General features: G+C 43.0%; 1 protein-coding gene across 4 annotated transcripts in view; it reads right to left on the reverse strand.

The window, feature by feature from the left end:
- Positions 1–266: 266 nt before the first annotated feature.
- The window catches only part of RPAP3 (RNA polymerase II associated protein 3), a 102,666-nt gene continuing 81,312 nt past the window's right edge, over positions 267–21,620 (reverse strand). For 3 of the 4 annotated variants that reach the window (XR_016394914.1, XR_016394911.1, XR_016394915.1), the window contains 2 exons: positions 5,943–6,028; positions 267–449 (listed from right to left, as the gene is read on the reverse strand). The gene's annotated coding sequence lies outside the window, so the exon portion shown is untranslated. The remainder of the gene's footprint in view (positions 450–5,942; positions 6,029–21,620) is intronic. The other variant, XR_016394912.1, reaches the window with a different exon arrangement.

The raw sequence follows: 21,620 nt of genomic DNA on the forward strand, positions 1-21,620 counted from the left end.
CCAAGGAAGAGAAAAAGCTAAATAAATTTCACTCTTAGAAGATAAGTAGAAACGTCAGATCAGGGCAATGATAAAGTACAATTTACTGTTTGGCACCAGCTCCCATAAACACGATTGAGAAGCATAATCTTAAAGACTGTAAATAGAATTCAGTTTCTTCTGTTTTCTCTTTGGAGTCTGGTATTTCTCTTAACTAAGTGCATTTACATGATCTATTTGTTAATTGTTTAGAAGCAGCTGGTCCAAAATGAATGCAGACAATGATAGTAATTTGCATATTTTTTTATTATAATTAAAGTTCCAGAAACAAGTTTGAGCCTTTACAATGTAGAGCAGTTATCCAAGACTATGTTTTGCAGAATGTGCTCATGGAAAGTAAAGGATGTTGACGCCCTGGATTTGTCCAGTTGCCTGAAACCTTAAAGTTAACCAGAGTTTTCAGCACTCCACTGTGGAAAAAAAAGAAAGCAGTAAATCATTAGAAAACATTAACAACTGACTTATTAAAACAAAACAAAACTTCTTTCTAGAAGCAGTGCACGTTCAATTTCAATCTCTTGCAATTAGAGAGAGGCACTCAGGCCTGTAAATCAAAAAAAGAGGTTCAATTTTAATCAACACAAGGATGGATGAGGCATATTTAAAAGATTCCAGCATCAGAATGGAAACAAAGTGTGTTCTGGTGCTCAGTTAACCAGAAAAATTGATTGATAGTCTGAACAATCCAATAATGCAAGTGAGCTGGGGTTTTTTTAATTTAAAGTAGAGCCAATTTTATTGTTATTGATAATAATATCTACCATATATTGAATATTATCACATGATTTAGTGTATTATATTTAATCCTCACAATAGCTCTATGGATTAGTTTCCTAGGTCTGCCATAACAAAATACCACATATTCAGTGGCTTAAACAACAGAGATTTATTTTCTCACAGGTCTGGAGGCTAGAATTCCAAGATCAAGATGTCTGCAGGATTGCTTTCTTCTGAGGGCTATGAGGGAAGGAGCTGTTCCAGGCCTCTCTCCTTGGCTTGTAGACGGCCGCCTTCTTCCTGTGTTTGTACGTCATCTTCTCTCTGCATGTGTCTGTGTCCAAATTTCCTCCTCTTCTAAAGGCACCAGTCATATTGGACTAGGGCTCATCCTAATGACCTTATTTTAATTTAATCATCTTTTTAAGACCCTATCTCTAAATATGGTCACATTCTGGAGACCCTATTTCCAAATACAGTACCAGGGGGTAGGACTTCAACATATAAATTTTTGGGGAAGACACAATTCAGCCAATAACAGATATATATTCCACATTTCACAGCTAAGGAAATAGACTGAGAAAGATTGCTACTTGTCCGGAGTCTCCAGTTAGTAGCAGCAGAACCAAGACAAATCCAGATCTGTTGAAGTCCAAAGCCCAGCTGTTAACCATGATACTATACTACTGCTTTTACTAATAGTCAGGTGGATCTTTTCCCATCAGTATCCCCACCCAGTTTCAGGCTCCCATACCCCCAGGGGCTTTATTACCTTATACCAGCTATTCCTCCCCTGCCAGCCTCCAGTTATCCCCACTGTCCCCTCCCCAAGGTCCAGTTGAATATTCTAGCCAGGGCTTTCCTCCAATGAGAGTCCCTGAGTGATTGCCCCCATTCCCAGCCTCCACCACCCCTGCTTCCATCACTACCACCTCCACCTTCTAAGCACTCACTAGGGAGACACCCCTGGCTTTCTTTGAATCACATTTACGCTAAATTTCACAAGGGCTCTCTGCGCCTCTCAACCCACTAGCCTATAAATCAAGCCAAGACAATGAATTCAGGAGATCATTTAAGAGGCCTCCGAAATAATGTTGTGCTCACTGCACACCTGTCTCTCTCTCACAACTCACCTCCTTCATGAGTCTTTCCTAATCCCTCACGTACCCCTTCCAGTAGAACAACTTGCCCCCTCCATGCCTTATAGACCCCAGATAGACTTTTATCAGACAACAGCAATACCTTACTGTGAATATTTATTTTCATATCTGCCCCTCCACCAGACTGTGAGGTAGAAGCTGTGTCTTACTCATCTCTGAATCCCCAGTGTTTAGCATTTTTCAGTACTTATTGGTGAGTATTTAATAAGTGCTTGATGAATGAATGAATGAACTCTACCCTACACTTTAAGATCCTTCCCCCACCCAGCCAAATGATGCATAAAATTATAATGCTAGATGTTATAATATGAGCTTTGGTTTAAGAACTTGTGCCTTACTAAAGGATGAAGGATCTTCAGTTGTTTAAGCCTCAGTGTGAATGATTTCCTTAGGGGGACATGTACAGGGATGTTAGGAGACATGGTTGCTCGAGGTGCCTAATAAGAGGTGAAGGAAGGGGAAGATACAGAAAGATAGATCAAAAGACCAGAGGAGCCTTTCCTCTTAAACAGCTTTTCAGAGCAGCAGCTCTGGTCGCCATAGCAACAACATCAATTTGTGGTACTTCCTTTCAGCTTCCTACCTGCCTGTGAGGAGGACCTGAAAGCCACAACCTCTTAACCCAGCAGGGCATTCTCCTGGCATCTGAGAGTGGGAGTCAGGATAAGACTCAGGGAGATGGCAGCCTGGGCTGAACCAGCTTGAAGATAAGAAGTTGAGGGGGACGGGGCAGGACCACACTGCTGCCAGGAGGTGAAGGCTAACGCGTGGGCACAAGTGACACAGGAATAAAGAAGTAAGCTGCAACAGTCCGCAAATAATCGCAGCTCGGGCCACAGATCTCAGAGCTGATTACCGAGAGATCCTTTTACTTAATTGATTTTATACCACCTCCTGACTGCAAAATTGGGAGCCTCAAACAATAAAGGCAATTTTCAAAGGTCAGCTGCTTGCTCAAATGGACACCCCACACAGAATTGTTTACTGGAGCTTCTAATGACTTATTCTTCTCAACCAAGCCAGAAAATATTTTTCTAAACAAGAAATGGGAAGAATGCCAGATCTATAAATAGGAGATTGTGCATGAGGATGCCACTACAGTATGTACTTAGTAGTCTTCCTAATCAAATCAGCAGCTTTGTTGTGAGATTTGCCCATTTCTGCAGCAGAAATATGATTTGGAAATGCTAACAAAACAGAATCGTCTTTCTAGTTTCTTCTTTCTGCTCATTCTAAGTCTTGAGTATAACTCAGATCAAAAATATTTTTTTTGCAAAGTATGAGGAAAGGCGAGACAGGGGTAATCATAAATTCTATTTGATACATTTATTAATCAATCTCACTTATTTGTTGCTGTGTAACAACCAAAAATTAAGACATAAGAATTGTGAATTCAGAAAAGAATATTGGGACTTCTAAAGGTTTTCTTTTACAGAGAATTATCTTTTCTATCAACACCAAGGGGAAAATTTATCCAAACAATTTCTAGAGTTGATCATGGTTCACTGAGGAACAAAACAGCGGAAACATGCAATTTCACGGCAACTCACACAAAGTGCAGCCTCTCATTACCAGCAACAAGTCAAATAATTTACTTAGCGACTCTGGTGCTGACATTTAGTCTTTGTCTTTCTCACATCTGGTGCTCCAAGTGTGATGCATTTAATAAACATGCTTATAAGCTGGTAACTTATTTCTGGCACTATTTTTGCTTCTTTGTACACCAAACTTCATTCATGGGGAGGAAACATATTAATTCTCTCATTGTTAAGTGACCGTTCTTACTATATTGCTGTGAGATTTTACAAAGCATGCGAATCAGCATGGTCTTAGAAATCAAGCCTGGTATAAGCGGTAGGTTGACATTTTGTACAACAGTCAGAAGTGAAGCATCGAGTCAAGGTGGGGTGGGAGGAGGATCTACCTCAAAACATTCCCTGAGTCAAAACAACATTAGGAAATCACTCTGATGTATCTCATGACCTCTAGATGACAGTGTGTAGTGTTTCATTGTACTGCCATATATTAAGATGAAAAACCAAATAGAGCTAATTTGATTTGGTTTATGAAAATTTTATGTCAAAAAACGGGCAGATGGAGATGCCGGATAGTTACAGAACAACCAAAGATTATTTCATATGTCTTCTAAAATAGAAACTCGTTTTACAAAATCTAAATGGATCTCCTTTGTATAAGAATGTCATCCATGCATCCATGTGGCCTTTGTTGACTCCCTGAAGGGGTAGGTTGCACCAGAGGTTACTTCTCAGAGGACAGAGGATCAGCTCCTCAAGGGGAAGGCAGGTCGATGGACTCGGTAGTCTGGTATGGTAGACGATTCCTAGACAGGGACCAATAAGCAGCTTGATTCCACTCCTAGCTTTGCCGCCAACAACCTCTGTCATATAACCTGAACCTATGGGTCTCTGTATCAGTTAGCGAATTGCCATGTGGCAACAAACCACACCCCAAAACTTAGTGGCTAAAAACAGCAACCACTTATGATTTCTCGCAAATCAATGCTGATCTGGGACAGGCTTCACTGAGCTCAGCTGGGCTGTGCTCATCCCTCTGGGGTCAGTTGGCAGATCACTTGGGGGCTGGTGTTTCTGGGATGGCTTCAGCTTCATGCAGTTAATCTCGTCCTTCAGTAGGCTCACCCAGGATTGTTCTCATGGTAGGGGGCTAAGGGGTGGGCGGGGGAGAGACAGAGGAAGAGAGGAGGGGAGGCGTGGGGAGGAGGGAAGAGAACAGGTAAGAGAAAGAGCGAAGAGGTAAGGAGAGAGGGGGAGAGGGAGAGAGATAGACCGTGGCATCTTGAGACCCAGGCTGGGAACTGGCCCTCTGGCTCATCTCCCACATTCTCTTGGCCTGTCCTTTTCACAGTTGTCTTGAGGACTAAATGAGATGGTCTCTGTGTGGACTTTATAAATCATAACGTGTCATAAAGCAGATATAATGTAATAAGACATCCACTGACATGTCCTGAGTGCTGTCATTCATAAGATACACAGACTTATACCCTCACTAGAGGTGAAACCAGTGATGACATTGTGGGCAGGGGATGTCATGTGAGATATTTTATGTATTTCTGTCCTTGTTCCACAAGCTTTGAGGTAGCTTGCTACAAGAATGCATATGTAAAAATACCAGCATACCATAAATAAGAACAAAGAATCAGGACTAAGAAAAATATAATTGATAGTAGAAAATCAAGACCCAGGGTTAGAGGTGGTAAGAGACACCACCCCAAATATGCAAGCCGTAAGGACAATGCCATGACCATATTTGAGTCTTATATCTGGTTCTGTAATTCCCAGAAGTAAAGCAAAAAGAGATGTGTTTCCCCAAGTATAGTACCCAAGTTGATCTGCGGTGGTACAAGGCTGCCAGCATGCACCCACCCTTCCCACCCTCTGTGGACCAGTTGCTGAGAAGCCCTTCAGCAGGTGGCAGTGCAATGCACTTCCTGTGCAGGTCTCTCCTCACCACGCTGAATGCTGGGTATTGCAGGGAGAGGAACAAGGAACACTCTGGGCTCTCAGCTGCAGGGTGTGGAGAGCTCACCAAGGCCAGCAGCAGGGGCTGTGTGCAGGCTGTGGTGAAAACAACCAGGGTTTATGAGACAGGATGAAGGGCAAGCGATAGGCACTTTTCCATTCATGCCGGTGACACATGTTTCCTTTTTAAATAAACTTAAGTTTTCAAAGTAGGTTAACACAGATATCAATGTTAATTAACTAAGAGTACAGACGATGTATAGGTAAGGCAGACTTGTGAAGCTCTGATGTAAATGCCTGGAGTTTGGGAAGCAGCTCTCAAACATCCATTTATGAGCACTGATTGCCAGTGAACTTCCCAGGATGAGTTAGTAGCAGATATCTCTCTGCAGAGTCTGTGCACTGTAGAGGCCATGTAAGACTGGCATGCAGGAAGAAAATATTAGAAATATATTTAGATGTAACAATATGAAAGGAGTCAAGCTTTAATAGCACTTAAAGATTCCAACTGAGACAGACACCTCACCTGCTTGGTCAGCTTGCTAGATGTTGACTGCTGGGTCCCCCCATCCTGTGGTTCTCAGGGTGTCTTTGGGAAAGAGTGGAGGTTCCCTAGGTAGAGAGTTGACACATGTTTGTTCACTTTCACCAAATGGCCACATGTTGGAGTTCAGATGTGCCTAATTAAGCAGCTGTATGGAATGTAGCATCTAGTTTCAACTAACCTAACTTTCATAAAATGGAGAGGATTCAAGAAATGTCAGTAATAAACACAAGCAACAAAAACAAAATGGCAGGACTTCCCTGGTGGCCCAGTGGTTAAGAATCCACCTGCCAATGCAGGGGACATGGGTTCGAGCCCTGGTCCAGGAAGATCCCACATGCCGCGGAGCAACTAAGCCCGTGCACCACAGCTACTGAGCCTGCGCTCTAGAGCCCGCGAGCCACAACTGCTGAAGCCCGTGCTCCGCAACAAGAGAAGCCACTGCAGTGAGAAGCCCGCGCACCACAATGAAGAGTAGCCCCTGCTCGCCACAACTAGAGAAAGCCTGCGTGCAGCAACGAAGACCCAACGCAGCCAAAAATAAATAAATAAATTTATATGAAAAAAAAATGGCAGAGCCTGCACTGCTCTGATTCTTAGAACAAACTTTTTAGGAGCTTCATTATGAGGTAAAGCAGGGATTCATCATTATCTGACCAAAAGTCAATCTCTACATTTAAAATTAATAAAAAGACTACTTAAAATATGGATTTATGTCCACTCTCGTTAATGATGCGACTTGCCTTGAGTTTTTATTGTGCCTTTGATATTAGCTAATGGAAACATGAAGCCATCAGGATTAGCAAGACATTTTTAAAAGGAAGCAGCCTGAACATTCACCATCATAACATCATATTGTTCCATTAATGAATAAAATAAGAAAAAAGTCACCTTTCATCTTCATCCCATCCTTTTAAATTGCTATTTTATGTATGCTTTATAATATAGATAACATAGTAATATAATAGCACGTGTATAGAATTTATAAATAAATCTATACAGATTGGGAGAGCATGCTGACATTTTTTTCACTAATGAGGTATGTAATTAAAACAGTTGGGATACCACCGCTCTAAATAACTAAAAATAAATTAGCTGGTTGAATGGAAGTATTAAACTTAGAATCACTACATTTGGAGAACACCCACAAAATAATCATTTTAATTGTAGAATAGTTGATCTAAGACTAGACTTTCTGTTAGCAGTCTGATCACAGGATGTGTCACCCAGGGGCCACTTTCAGGTTGTGACATTGATGTTATTGTAGCGCGAGAAACTCATTCAACTATTTTCTATGGCCAATGGACAGGCAACTGAATTAACCAAAGTAAGCTTCAAACCATTCATATTTAACTTATGCAAAAGAGGGTTGCAGAACACAGTCCTACTTTATGCCACTGGACATTGTTAGCTGAATCATTAAAAGATAAGCCAGAAACAACATGTGTCCATCAATAGATGAATGGTAAAGAACATGTAATGTATAATATATAATATATATATATATAATATTATTCAGCCATGAGAAAGAGGGAAATGCTGCCATCTGTGACAACACGGATGGAGCCTGAAGACATTATGCTGTGAGATAAGTCAGACAGAGAAGACAAATATCACGTAATACCACTTATATGCAGAATCTAAAAAAATCAGAACTCATAAAATCAGAGAGTAGAATGGTGGTTACCGGGGACTGGAGGGTGGGGGAGTAGGAGAGATGCTGTGTAATGGTACAAATTTGCAACTAGTAGATAAGTAAGTCCCAGAGACCTAGTGCACGGCATAGTGATTATAGACAAAACACCGTCATATAAATATCAAACTTGCTGAGTGACTAGATTTTAATTATTCCTATCACAAAAAAAGAAATGATAAGTATGTGATATGATAGAGGTGCTACCTCACTGAAACAGCAATCATGACTTCTGTGGATATCAAAAACTATGACTCCATATGGAACTCATTCAGCCTGACCCAAAGCTGGCTTCTGTCATAGAGCCACATTTTAAGGAAAGGTCAGTAAAAACTCAAGCGAAGTGAAGGGTGCACAGTGGCCATGAATGAACAGGCCAAGATGAAGCTCATTTGTTCCTCATATAAAATGTTGGCCCCAGAGACCCAGAACTGCAGGATAGAGAGAAGAGAGCTGTAACATTGAGGTGAAAGGCCTATGGTCCATGAAATAGTTGTCATTTTTAAAAATGGGGTCCTATATTCTCTGAGTCTAACCAGATGGGATGATGTCTATTGCTCTGGTCTGAATTTTTGTGCACTCCCAAAATTCATATGTTGAATCCTAACCCCCAAATGTGATGGTATGAGGAGGTGGGGTGTTTGGGAGGTGATTAGTGCTTTTATATAAGAGGTTCACAGAGATCCCTCACCCTTTCCACCACATGAGGATACAGGGAGAAAGAGCTGACTATGAACTCCGAAGAGGGCCCTCACCAGAGCACAACCATGCCAGCACCTTGTTCTTGGACTTTCCAGCCTCCAGAACTATAAAAATAAATGGATGTTGATTACAAGCCACCTAGTCTATGGGCTTTTGTTATAACAGCCCGAAAGGACTAAGACATCTATGGAGTTCGTTAAAGTTTTCAGGTCGATAAGGATTAGTGCTTACCAGTATGAAAAATTTTAGACTAGTTCCAATGGGAAAAGGTATTCTTCTGCCATTTTATTGAATTTGAGCAGTGAGGAATGGTACCAGATCTCAGCTGACAGGTGCCAGGGTGTCCATGACCTTTGAAACAATTTCCCTAGGACTTTAAGACAGGGGTCCCCAACCCCTGGGTCGCAGACCGCTACCAGTCCTCAGCCTGTTAGGAACCGGGCTGCACAGTAGGAGGTGAGTTGCGGGGGGGAGGCGGGCGGCGCACGAGCAAAGCTCCATCTGCCGCTCCCCATTGCTTGCATTACCGCCTGATCCGTCCATGGAAAAATAGGCTTCCACAAAACCGATCCCTGGTGCCAAAAATGTTGGGGGCCACCGCTTTAAGAGATAGGTCCCTTAGGGAAGAGCCAACAGAAATAGAACCATTGAGAGATAGTCTGTAACCCTTAAGACATGTAATTTGAGGGGTGAAATGATGAAATGAAGGAAGTTCTCGCAGCAAATGCAAGGAGAGGCAATGGCCTCCACAGAACACCCAGAGTCAGAAAGTAAGAGGTTGTAGCCGTTTTTCAGGATCATCTAAAGAAAAGAGCATCTGATAATTCCTTATTCTTTAGACCAAAGTAACCATGGATACAGATGAATCATCAGTGTCTTTTGAGAATAAGCAGCTCTCTTTGCTCTAGTTCTTCATGCACCCAGAAGCCTCCTGCGCTCTTTGGGCTCCTAAACAGATGGAAGCACCAGAAAGGGCACTCCTTCCTCCAGGGGCTGGAGCTGGATCTGGGCCAGGTACGGTTCATTGCAAACACATGTCTAGGACAGACTTGCCACCTGTGAGTTTAGTTCTTGTAGCTCCTTCCTCCAAATCTGATTTATTTCCATGTGTACAAATACAACGGAGCTTCTTAACCAGCAAACTGAGGCTCCAAATCATTAAATGATCACATCCCTCAAAATAATTTGCCTGTTTTACGCATTTCCTCATTCATTCATTTATTCATTCGTCATTCTACAAATATTTATTCAGTGCTCACTGTGTGCCAGGCAGTGTTCTAGGTGCCAGAGTAAACAAAAAGGACAAAAATTCAGACACTGACAAGAAATACAGTAAATAAGTACAGTTAGATGGTGCTAAGTACTGTTAGTATGATGGAGGAGGGGAATGTAAAACAGGGAAAGAGAGTGCCAGTTGAGGGAGGGGGTGTCATTTTAAATAAAGTGGCTAAGCAAGACCTCACTGAGGAGCACACATCTGAGCAAATTCTTGAAGGACATGTGAAAGAGCAATGTGATATTTGGGCAGAGAGTACTCCCGGTGAAGGGCACAGCCAGTGCAAAGCCCTGAGGTCGGAGCGTGCTTGACATGACTGACGAAGAACTCATGAGGCCACAAGGGAGTGGGCTGGGAGGGAGGTATGCTGTGCAGGGCCTTTGTCATCTACTGTAGCTTCTACGCAGGATGACATGGGAAGCTGCTGGAGGGATTAAAACAGAGGAGTGGTGCTATCTGATTTAACCTTTCTCCTTTAACTGTGGAGCGTCCCGAGCCATAGCACCAGTTAGGAGACTACAGGAATCTGCGTGTGTAGGAGAGACGATGGTGACCTGGACCAGAATGAGAACCGTGGTAGTGGTGAGAAGTGGTCAGATTCTGCACATATTTTTTTAAGGAACAAGCAACCAGGTTTGTGATGAAAGAATGGTCAGGCATGACCCCAAAGTTTTCAGCCTGACATGGAAAGATGGAGTTGTCCTTACCCGACAGGGAGGACAGTGGGGAACGCTGGCTGGGAGTCGGGGCAGGATTAGGAGTTCGGTTCTGGACATGCTAAGTTTGTGATGCCTGCTAGAATCCAAGGGGAGGTGCCAGGTGGGCAGATAATTATTTGAGTCAGGAATTCAGGAGAAAAGTCCAAGCTGGAGATGTAAATTTAGGAGTGTGGGCAGGTCGATGATCTCAAATGACAAATGAGATCACTAGTCAGTGTAGATGGAAAAGGCAAAAGGGCCAAAGGCTGAGTCCCAGGGCATCCCAGTGTCTAGGAGTCCAGAAAACTAAGGAGGATCCAGCAAGGGAGACTGAACTGAGGAAAAAGCAAAATCAGGAGAGTGTGGTGCCCAGAATCCAAGCCAAAAAGTGGTTCACAGAGGAGGGGAGAGCTGTGTCACAGCCGGGTGACACTTCCCAGTGGCCGCTGCACTGACAATGCAGCGGTCATAGCGGTCTTGGCAGCAAGAGCCGGTTCAGTGAAGCAGGGGAAGCAAAAGCCTGATTCGAGTGAGTTCAGGAAAGAAGTAAAGGAGGAGAATCTAGATGGGAGTAGAGAGAACACCCCCAGGGAGCTTTGCTACAAATGGGAAGTGTGGGGTGGTGCCTTTTAATTTGTTTCAGTTTGTTTTATAAGATGGGAATAACAACAACCTATTTGCATATGGAAGTGATCATATAGAGTCAGATTGGTGAGGCAGGATGTGGGGAAGAATTGCTGGATGGGTGTCCTTAAAGAGATGAGAGGAGGGACTTCCCTGGTGCGCAGTGGTTAAGAATCTGCCTGCCGATGCAGGGGACACGGGTTTGATCCCTGATCTGGGAAGATCCCACGTGCCGCGGAGCAACTAAGCCCGTGCGCCACAATTACTGAGCCTGCGCTCTAGAGCCTGCGAGCCGCAACTACTGAAGCCTACGCGCCTAGAGCCCATGATCCGCAACAAGAGAAGCCACCGCAATGAGAAGCCCGTGCACTGCAATGAAGAGTAGCCCCCGCTCACCACAACTAGAGAAAGCCCATACACAGCAGTGAAGACCCAACACAGCCAAAAATAAATAAATAAATAAATAAATAAATGGAGAGCTCTCGGAAAGAAAAAGGGATGACAGGAGATGGCATCCTAGTCATAAGGAAAGAAGCACATACCAACTAACATTTATGTGCTTACTAAGCACAAAGTGCTGTTCTAAACGCTCGACAAACTATCTCATTCAATCCTCACAGTAACGCTGCAAAATGGGAAAAGCTACAGGTGAGGAAACAAAGGCCCACAAAGCCCCAGAGTTTGCTCACCCCAGGTGCTCTGAATTCCGAGTCCAAGCCCCTCGTCCTCAGGCCACACGGCCTGGTTTTGTTTTTGTTTCAACACCCACGGGAAGGAACCGCTCCATTCTCAGGAGGCAGGTCCCAGCGTGGGTGGAGGTGGAATCAGGGTGGGGACTTGAGCTGAGGGCTCAGGGACCAGATGCCCTTGTCACAGGGAAAAGCGGGATGGTGGCACGTGTTTGGTGAAGACCCAGAGAAGATCCAAAGAGAGGAGGATGCCCCTGAGGAGCAGCTGGAGGGAATGGGGAAGGAGATGGTGAGCAGAGGACAGAGAGACCCGTCTCAGAAGCCAGGCTAGGGGCCCGACTCCATCCTCCAGGCCAATAGCTGCTAGACTCGGTTTGCATTGCTTTGCTCTTGGGCAGTGGGACTCTTGATAAAATGAAATGTTACACGCGAAGTCCAGTAAGCAAAGCAGGCTAGGAGTAGCAGAGAGACTACATTTCGGCAGATGTGGCCCCTCGTTGCTCCTGGAAGCCACTGGGGAGGGGGAGGGGGAGGGGCGCTCAGAGCCCAGCTGTGAAGCTTTTGAGAGTTAGAGCCAGAGAGTGAAAGTGGGGGGCTTGGGGGGCTTGGGGGGCAGCGGAAACGGGACAAAAGGGAATTGCTAGGACTGATTGTTCAAGTCTTATTTTCTTTCTTTCTTCCTTCTTTCCTCTCTCTCTCTTTTTCTTTCCTCCTTCCCTCCTTCCTCCCTCACATCCATCCTTTCTTCCTTCTTTCCTAGTAATTTAGGCAGAAGGTGCCAAGGCTTGAATACAAGCACCCCAGGGTTTCTGATCCCCACTAAAATGTGAAGCCACTGCTCTGGGTATACAGGTGTTGAAATACCTTTCTGGGCCCAGGATGGAACAGCTCCTGCCCAGATGCTACATCACCAAACACAACTCAGCCAACTGTCATGTCCCTATAAAGGCTCTACTTGACTAGAAATGCAGTCTGTCCAGTCAGCCAATACCCACACGCCAAGCCAGCTCTGGGCTCTATATTTATTTCCTTATTCCTTATTCATTTTCTCCTTTTCTCTTCCTTGTTACTTATTCTTTATCCTATAAAAGTTTCCCAACTTCCACCCCATTTTCCAGTTCTCTGGACCCTTGAGAACAGAGACTACCTGCTTCATAAAGTGTTATATAAAATTTGTTTGCATCCCCTAAATTTCCTTCTTGAATCATTTTTAACACAGGGTGCAGAAGGGCATTCTCTCCTCTGCCGCCCACTTCTCCTCTTTCCCCATCTTCATCTTTGCTTTATGTTTTTTCCTTCCTTTTTTTTTTTTTAATATTAGCAAAGCAGCCAGTACCTACCAAAGAATACACTGTCTTTTCAAGTGTCAGTGTCTGTACTGTGAGCACCCGGGGTATAACCATGTGTGATGTGCATGGAAGCCTGGTGTCTGATCAGAACCTGCATGGAGCAGGCACTCAGGAAATGGCTGTTGAATTATGAATGACATAAGGGATGATATGCAGGATTTTTCAGGTTTGTTAATCTCAGATACTAAGGTCCTTTATTCTCATATTTAAAAAGAAAGAAAAAAAGAAAGAATGGGAAAGAGGGAGGGAGGGAGGGAAAGAGAGAGAAAGAGAGAGAAAGAAAGAAAGAAAGAAAGAGAGAAAGAAAAAGAAAGAGGGACTTCTCTGGTGGTCCAGTGGTAAAGAATCTGCCTTCCAATGCAGGAGATGTGGGTTCAATCCCTGTTCGGGGAACTAAGATCCCACACGCCGCCGAGCAACTAAGCCCGTGTGCCACAACTACTGAGCTCACACGTCTCAATTAGAGAGCCTGCATACCGCAAACTACAAAGCCCACATGCTCTGGAGCCCACGTGCCACAACTAGAGAGAGAAAACCTGCACGCCACAACTAGAGAGAAGCCCATGCACCACAAGGAAAAATCCCGCATGCCTCAACTAAGCCCTGTTGCAGCCAAAATATAATAATAAAAAGAAAGAAGGAAAGAAAGAAAGAAGGAAGGAAGGAAGGGAAGAAGAAGGAAAGAAAGAAAGAGAGAAAGAGAGAAAGAAAGAAAGAAAGACAGACAGACAGAAAGAAAGAAAGAAAGAAAGAAAGAAAGAAAGAAAGAAAGAAAGAAAAAGAAACAGTGAAATAGCAGCAGTGTTTTTCAGGTGTACAGATGCTGGTGACTGATTTTAATGTTCTCTCGGTCCAAGCCTCTAATAACCAGCACTGCCTGATTTCTACAGAATAATGGCCATTTAATAATGAGACTGCAGCACTTCAAAACTCTGAATCACTACAGGAGCACAAATTATGTTCAGTGGGATTTTAGAGTTGCACATTGCACTGTGACAGGCAGACGCTGGTACTGACTGTAATGGCCCCTGGAACTATTAGACCAAAGATTGAATGACGATCAGACATGGGGAGAAGGAACTCCTACAACTGCAAGGGGAGGGGAGAGGCAGACTGGATGGTGCTGTGACCCACTAATGTAATATTCCATGGTCATGATTTATAATTCTTAAAAACTGGCAAAGTTTCCTATCAGTAGAAAACTGGTTAAATGTATTCTGTTCTATCCACTGGAGCACCACACAAGGAAGGAGGTACAGCTATGTATAATGACATGGAAAGAAGCCCACAATCTGTTTTTTGTTGAAAAAGCAAATTACAGAAGATTATGTATATATAAACAATTTAATTTTAATTTTTAAAAGAAAACTGTGTGTGTTCTGGGGGAGAAAGGGGCTTTAAATATGGCTAGAAAAATCCAGATGGCTACAGACCAGGCTATTGGTGGTGAACTCTGAGGAGTAAGGTTGAAGGAGGCCAGGAAGTAGCAGGTTTTCACATTTATATCCTTTTATACACATTCATATTGCCTGAATTTTTTATAAGTAGGTATGTAGCATTATAAAAATACATAATCAGTCACCCATGTGTAGGTCACCACGGTGAGTGGTAACTTTCTGTTAACCAACATATGAATATCCTGTTTCTTTTTTTTTTTAATGATTTTTTAATAGATTTATTTATTTATTTATTTGTTTTATTTATGGCTGCGTTGGGTCTTCGTTGATGCACGCGGGCTTTCTCTAGTCACGGGGAGCGGGGGCTACTTTTCATTGCGGTGCGCGGGCTTCTCATTGCAGTGGCTTCTCTTGTTGCGGAGCACGGGCTCTAGGCAAGCAGGCTTCAGTAGTTGTGGCTCACAGGCTCAATAGTTGTGGCTTGTGGGCTCTAGAGCACAGGCTCAACAGTTGTGGCTCATGGGCTTAGTTGCTCCATGGCATGTGGGATCTTCCCAGACCAGGGCTCGAACCCGTGTCCCCTGCATTGGCAGATGGATTCTTAACCACTGTGCCACCAGGGAAGCCCTATCCTGTTTCTTATACAGGGGAGCTTGCAGCATTTGGAGCAAGAACAATAGCCCTGTCAGAAGGTCGAGACAGGGAACTCTACTGTACTTCACTGTACAGTAGAGACTAACGCAACCTTGTGAACGAACTATACTCCCATACAAAAAAAAAAAAAAAAAGAAAAGTCAAGAGACCTTGTCTTTTTCCTGCTCTGCCCCAGCCAGCTGTGTTCTCTTAGGCAAGTTACTTCATCTTTGACCTCTATCAAGAGGATGGAACCAAATTTCCTCTCAACTTCTTCCTAAGCTCAAAATTTCTAAAGAGGAAATAAACTTCAGGTAAGTGTCCATTTGAAAACCTGATTCAGCCGTAACTTCCTAAATATGATATTTCCTTAGTGAATCAAACAGTTCAAGATTTTGATGAAAAAGAATTCAGTGAGTATTAAAAAAAAATCTATTGGACTATTATGCCCAATGCTGATTCTGCAATAAACAACTATGCTTACTGCCCATGAGATTGAACTTTTCTCAGTTCTCTGATCCTGTTTGTGGTTTGCCCAAAGTTACCAAGAACTGCAGACTGCTTTTCCCCACAGCCTCTTGCGGCGTGCGTATTTCTAACTCTGGGGGAAGAAATATGGAGTTACAAAAGGATTTGCTGTGGAGGGAAATCTAAGCAGCCAGTAAGCCAAACAAACTTGATGACAAAGTAAGAGTTAGGAAGGGCGACAAAATGATTTATTTTGAACCTAACTAAACATTTAAATATTAAAGTGGATAATATATCAACACCACGAGACTTCATACAAACCCAGGAAACCAGGAAATTTCAGTTCTATTTCAATAATAAATAAATTTTAGATCAAGCCTGTCTAACAGATTGTGTTTATCAGTCTGAAGGAGCATAATTAATAAATAAGCGTGCTTAAATACCTTTTCTCAAATGACGTGACTACCATGTGAAGAAATATGGCCTGGAGAAGAGATACATTGAAACATCAACCGTAACAATAGCACAGCTTTCCATGAATCTCCATAAAGACAGTATGTGCAGTTCATGAAAGAAGGTTTGTGGATACTGGGACAATCGGGCTGGGACAGCACAAACACCCCAGTCAAGACTACCCTTGTTTCAGAGAAGCCCGCTTTGATGGCCCCACTGGAAAAGTCTAATTGAGGGTTGTACTCCATGCTCCCTGGCAGTTCTGTGCTTTGGAGTCAGAGAAGACAAAGGTTAAATCCATCTCCACTTCTCGCTAGGGCAAGCCATGTAACTGAACCTCAGTTCTCTCATCTGTGAAATGGGATAATACATAGCAACACAGAAACATGGTCACACACAATGAAAGTATACGGGTAAAATGACCTACCACTGCTGCTTCAGAGTAAGTACTCAATAAATATTAGTCTCAAAAAAAAATAAAATAAAAATAAAAAATTTAAAAAAATAAATATTAGTCTCCTTCCTTCCAAGTAAAGATTCTATTTCCAAAACCATTGGATACCTGAGTGAATTTAGGAGCTATTTTACATTCCTGGTCTGATGATTTCACTGAGGCAAAATTGACCACCTAAGTAAGCTTCTTAAGAAGCTCTCTAAAACTATTTTCTTATTTGTAAAATTGGAATTACATCTCCTTTCCAGCCTACTGCATATCGATGTCATGAAGACAGATTTTCTATTTCTGCAAGTAATGAAGTATTCACACAGCAGTAAGCAGTAACATCATTATTACTATGCCCTTCTGATGAAATGGCAGGTAGAACTTCTCTTTCCTAGGTTTTGACATTGGAAAACTGAATCCAGAGAGGTGAAGCAACCTGTTCTAGATCACACAGCTTGTTAGGGACAGAGCTAATAGTAGAACTCAGTCTCCTGAAGCTCAGAAAAGTACAGATACCACTGGACCTCAGCCGGGAAGGGGAATCCATCCCTTAAAATCTCTATATACTCCAAACTCCAGAGTCTACTTCTAGACAACTCAACCTGTGGTACTCAGATACTCAGATGGCTAAAAAAAATGTAGTATTTTAGCCTGTGGTTGTGTGTATTCCATAGTATCCCCTTAGTAGACTTTGCACAAAGTCTAATATAAAGGAGGCATTCAAAATTATTTATTGAATGAAAGAATGAGAGTGATTGAGTGGATGAATGAATAACAGGAATCCCCAGGGAAAGAACAAGGGCCCAATTAAACGTATTAGTTATACACATATTGGGTCATATGGGCATATACATAAACACCTGAGGTACAAGTAATCAGAAATGTACAAATAGATTTTAAGACACTTACTCTAATCTCACCTGAAGAAAGAGAAGAGCAGTTTCAAAGTGATTTTAAAGTCATATTTGTAAGAAAGGGGAAGAAATTTTTGTGTCTCATTTTCGGTGAGAATTGCTAATACATCACGCAGCTAACTGAGGAGGGTGCTTTTTTTGTTTTGTTTGTCCACTTGTTTTTGCCAAAGCATAGCTTGGGGAAAAATACCTGCAGTCTTGTGGGAATCTTAATTCCTTGAGACAGAAGGGAGATCAAAAACCTTGTACTTTGCAACACATTTCACGTGCCAAGGAATCTTACAAAGAAAGAGGAAGAAATTAATCTATAAAATGTATTTTACAAAGAGAGAAGTATATGTACTTTTCCCAGGAGAATATAAAGTTGGCAGACTCAACAGTAAATGGCCTGTGGATGAAATACAGCTGCGGGGGGAGAGGAGAATTGGGGGTAAGTGGTCAAAGGAGAGTGCTAAGGCCACAGGGGTAGAGCCTGGGAGCCTGGAGGGAGGAGTCAGAGGAATCTGGCAGCCAGTGCCCACGATGCTCTCCAAGGAAGGAAACTGAGACCCTGGAACAGAACACCTCCCATGTAACAGTACATCAGTAGCCTTCTAGGGGTCATGGCTGGTGACAGAAATTTAGGTAAGTGGGCAAAGAAGACATTCAGGGGAGATGAGGGTCTCAGAGCAGCCTGAGTCCCTCTAGTCCTTGGGCACATACCCTACATTCAAATGAGAACCCAGAAGAGAAGCAAAATGAAGGCAGCATTCAACCTGTGAACAGAACCAAATGGCTTTTTGATGCAATAGGCTGTCAGTGAAAATAATCAATAAACAATCTATAATAGGAAAAAAAAGGGTTTTATTTGAATCAAACTGAGGACTATAGCCCAGAAGACAGCCTCTCAGATAACGCTGAGGAACTGCTCCAGAGAAGCATGGTTTTCAGCAGTTTTATATCTTGTCAGAACAAAGAACATCAAACAAGTCAGGGATACATTCCTTCAAAGTTTCAAAAAAACAGGTCAGCACGTACACAGTGAGTCAGTATGGCCTTGGCATCTGGGAAGGGAGTCCTATCATCGAAGGAGTACCAGCATTGCATCCCAGGAAGGGAGGAACTTAGTCTTTATTTTAATTTTATTTTCTTATTTTTTATTTTTTTAATTGAAATATAGTTGATTCACAATGTTGTGTTAGTTTCCTGTGTACAGCAAAGTGATTCAGTTTTATATATATACACACACATACATATTCTTTTTCAGATTCTTTTCCCTTATAGGTTATTACAAAACATTGAGTATAGTTCCCTATGCTATACAGTAGGTCCTTGCTACTGTATAAAATAGGTTATCTATTTTATACCTAGCAGTGTGTGTATGTTAGTCCCTAGCTCCTAATTTATCCCTCCCCCTCCTTCCCCATTGGTAACCACAAGTTTGTTTTCTATGTCTATGTTTTCTATGTTTATGTCTATGGGTCTATTTCTGTGTCATATATAAATTCATTTATATCATTCATTTTATCTTTTAGATTTCACATATAGGCGATATCATACGATATTTGTCTTTCTCTGTCTGGCATACTTAGCATGATAATCTCTAGGTCCATCCATGTTGCTGCAAATGGATGTCTTTATTTTTAACATGGACGTTCTTTACTTCTGGTCAATGTGCCCTTTTCCTTAATAATTAAAGCAGACGTACAATGTATGTTTGATAGGCCATAAACACACTGTTCTGGTTAGCATCAGATTCAAGTTAACTCACGTATAAGCCAGAATGACTTCCCCGTACCTCAACATGTGAAAATTTCTTTTGTCAAGGCCTTTTAAGAGACTTCCATAAAGAAACAGCCTGGACTCTTGCTGTGAGGAGTCACAGTTCTTCCTAGCCCTCAGGGACCAGGAAGGTCACATCCGAAACCCCACAGCCAAAGCTAAACACTTTTTCTGACATTCAGTTTCAATCGGACTGTTTTTATTTAATGTCCAGCCCAAGATGGACAACATGATACACTTCTATTTTTCTTCCAGAAAGTACACAAATATAAGGTTTTGCACAAGAGAAAAACAATGAAAGCCAAATGTGGCTATCATTCCTCATTAAAAGTTGAAGTGTCAAATTCTAAACCCCGAGGAAGCCGCTGAGCGGCAATAGCTGGGAGAAATTTATGAACTAGAGAAAGGAAGTGATGATAGATAGTGAAAAGTAATACAATTGTGCTTTCCCCATCCCTCTGCTATTTCCCAGGTCTTGCTGAGGGGAGCCTGGGCTGTAGCAGGAGTTTCCATCACAGGCCAAAAGACACATCTGTCATCCTCTAGTCCCAGCTGCAGAAAACTCTCTCTACTTCGCTCACACCTGGAGGGATGAGGTGGGGGAACTCTCAGCACAGCAAAGGCCACCCCGTGGGCAGCAGAGCCTCAGATGAGACCTTCCATAACAACCCAGACGTCATCACCAGTAAAAACAAAAATGCCTTATCTCATTTAATCCTCACTACAACCCGATAGAAAGGTACTATTTTAATCCCCATTTTATATGTGAGGAAATTAAGGTTTAGAGAGATCAAGTGACTTGAAAGAGGTTTCCGACTATCAAAGGAGGACCCAGTATGCAATCAATATGCCTCTTGTCTGAGGATGGGGTGGGGTGAGGATGAGGGGAAATGGCAAAGTGCCCCTTTAAAAAAAAAAAAGAACAACGTATGTCTCCTACATTTTCTAGCTGCTCATGAATAACATGAGTAGGGCAGTACGTTGAGAGGAACACATGAGTTGACAGATGTCAAAACAGAGCAGCCCCCAGCGAGCACTAGGGCAATGGTAAGAATCACCGTTAATCCTCAGCATCCCTGGGAGAAAGTGGTATCTCCCCCACATTGACCTGTGGAGAGACAGAGGCTTCACCACGTGGAGATGGGCCCAAGGCCATCCAGAGAGGAGATAGAGCTGCAGGAAGGGGAGCCCAATTCCTACCCGGTCTGGAACGCTCGCCCCCCAACTCAGCTGCTTTCCCCACCCTTCCTGCACTCCTGGTGTGTACCCCGAGCTGCTGTGCATTCTTGTTATTTTACTCAATGCACATAACAGCCTGGTGAAGACGGCACATGACTGTGCATTAAAAATCGCCTAGTATTAGAGCTTTGAGACTTCCAAACGAAACGCGTGTATCTTTACTTTTCAGCCCCTGTGTTGGTACCAAGATTTGGGCATTCTGAGGACAGGCAGGGAACACATCGTCCACTTTTACACTCTTTCAGCTCTGGGTCTGGAAGACCTAAATTAAAAGAGAGAACAGGGCTCCCCTGGTGGCGCAGTGGTTGAGAGTCCGCCTGCCGATGCAGGGGACACGGGCTCGTGCCCCGGTCCGGGAAGATCCCACATGCCGCGGAGCGGCTGGGCCCATGAGCCGTGGCCGCTGAGCCTGCGCGTCCGGAGCCTGTGCTCCACCACGGGACAGGCCACAGCGGTGAGAGGCCCGCGTACCGCAAAAAAAAAAAAAAGAGAGAAAACAAAATCGTATAAAACGGGGAGAAGATTAAAGTTCTCTGAGTGTTAAGGGGGGGAAAAAAGGAGAAAAGTTTATTTCTCATTTTGATTCGACCACCCCAGGTAACAAACAGTGCCTCCGGCCACCTTTTAACATCACTACAAGCATAATGACTCTGCAGACAGTCTCTGGAGACCTTACCTTCACTCATTTGAAGCCGGCTCTGAGGTTATTTTAAATAACGTTTTAATTTCTTCATCCCACCATGGTAGTATTATGTGTTTGCCTCTGAAGATCCTTTATGACATTATGTTCTCAGAATTAGCTGTGAATCAGGAATGAGTCTGCCCCAGGGCTGCTCCATTTCCTTGATATTATAAAGTGAAAATTGCATGTCTAATAATGCATAACTGAGTCGTACTGTTCTGTACAACTGAGATGAAAAACCTTTTGAACCAAAGGAAAAATGTAAAATCTCACTTTGGGGGCAGGGGTAGAGACATACTCAGAAGAATTTTAAGGGCGGTGTTCTGAACTTTGTCTTTGATTCTTAATAGCATCCTAAAACACACTCTGTGGGGGTAAGAGGCTTTCTCACTGGGCGGTGGTGACTGGGGTGCAGGGGGAATGGAAGACTCCTAACGCCTGTGGGAGGCACGGTGTGCTGCCTAACAATTCATTAAACTGTGCATCTGTTTCATGTGGTTTTCTGTGTTTGTGTTATAGTTAATGATTTTTTTTAAGTTTGCTTGTTTGCTTTAAAGATGCCTACCTATGGACAAGGCAGGATGCCAAGCTCCATGGGTTTAAGATGCCTTGTATCTGTTTTGTTCACTGCTGAATCTTC

The sequence above is a fragment of the Delphinapterus leucas genome, chromosome 11 (genome assembly GCF_059928025.1).
Source record: "Delphinapterus leucas isolate spDelLeu-1000000601 "Yukka" chromosome 11, BTC_Dleu_Yukka2, whole genome shotgun sequence".
Classification (NCBI taxonomy): Eukaryota; Metazoa; Chordata; class Mammalia; order Artiodactyla; family Monodontidae; genus Delphinapterus; species Delphinapterus leucas.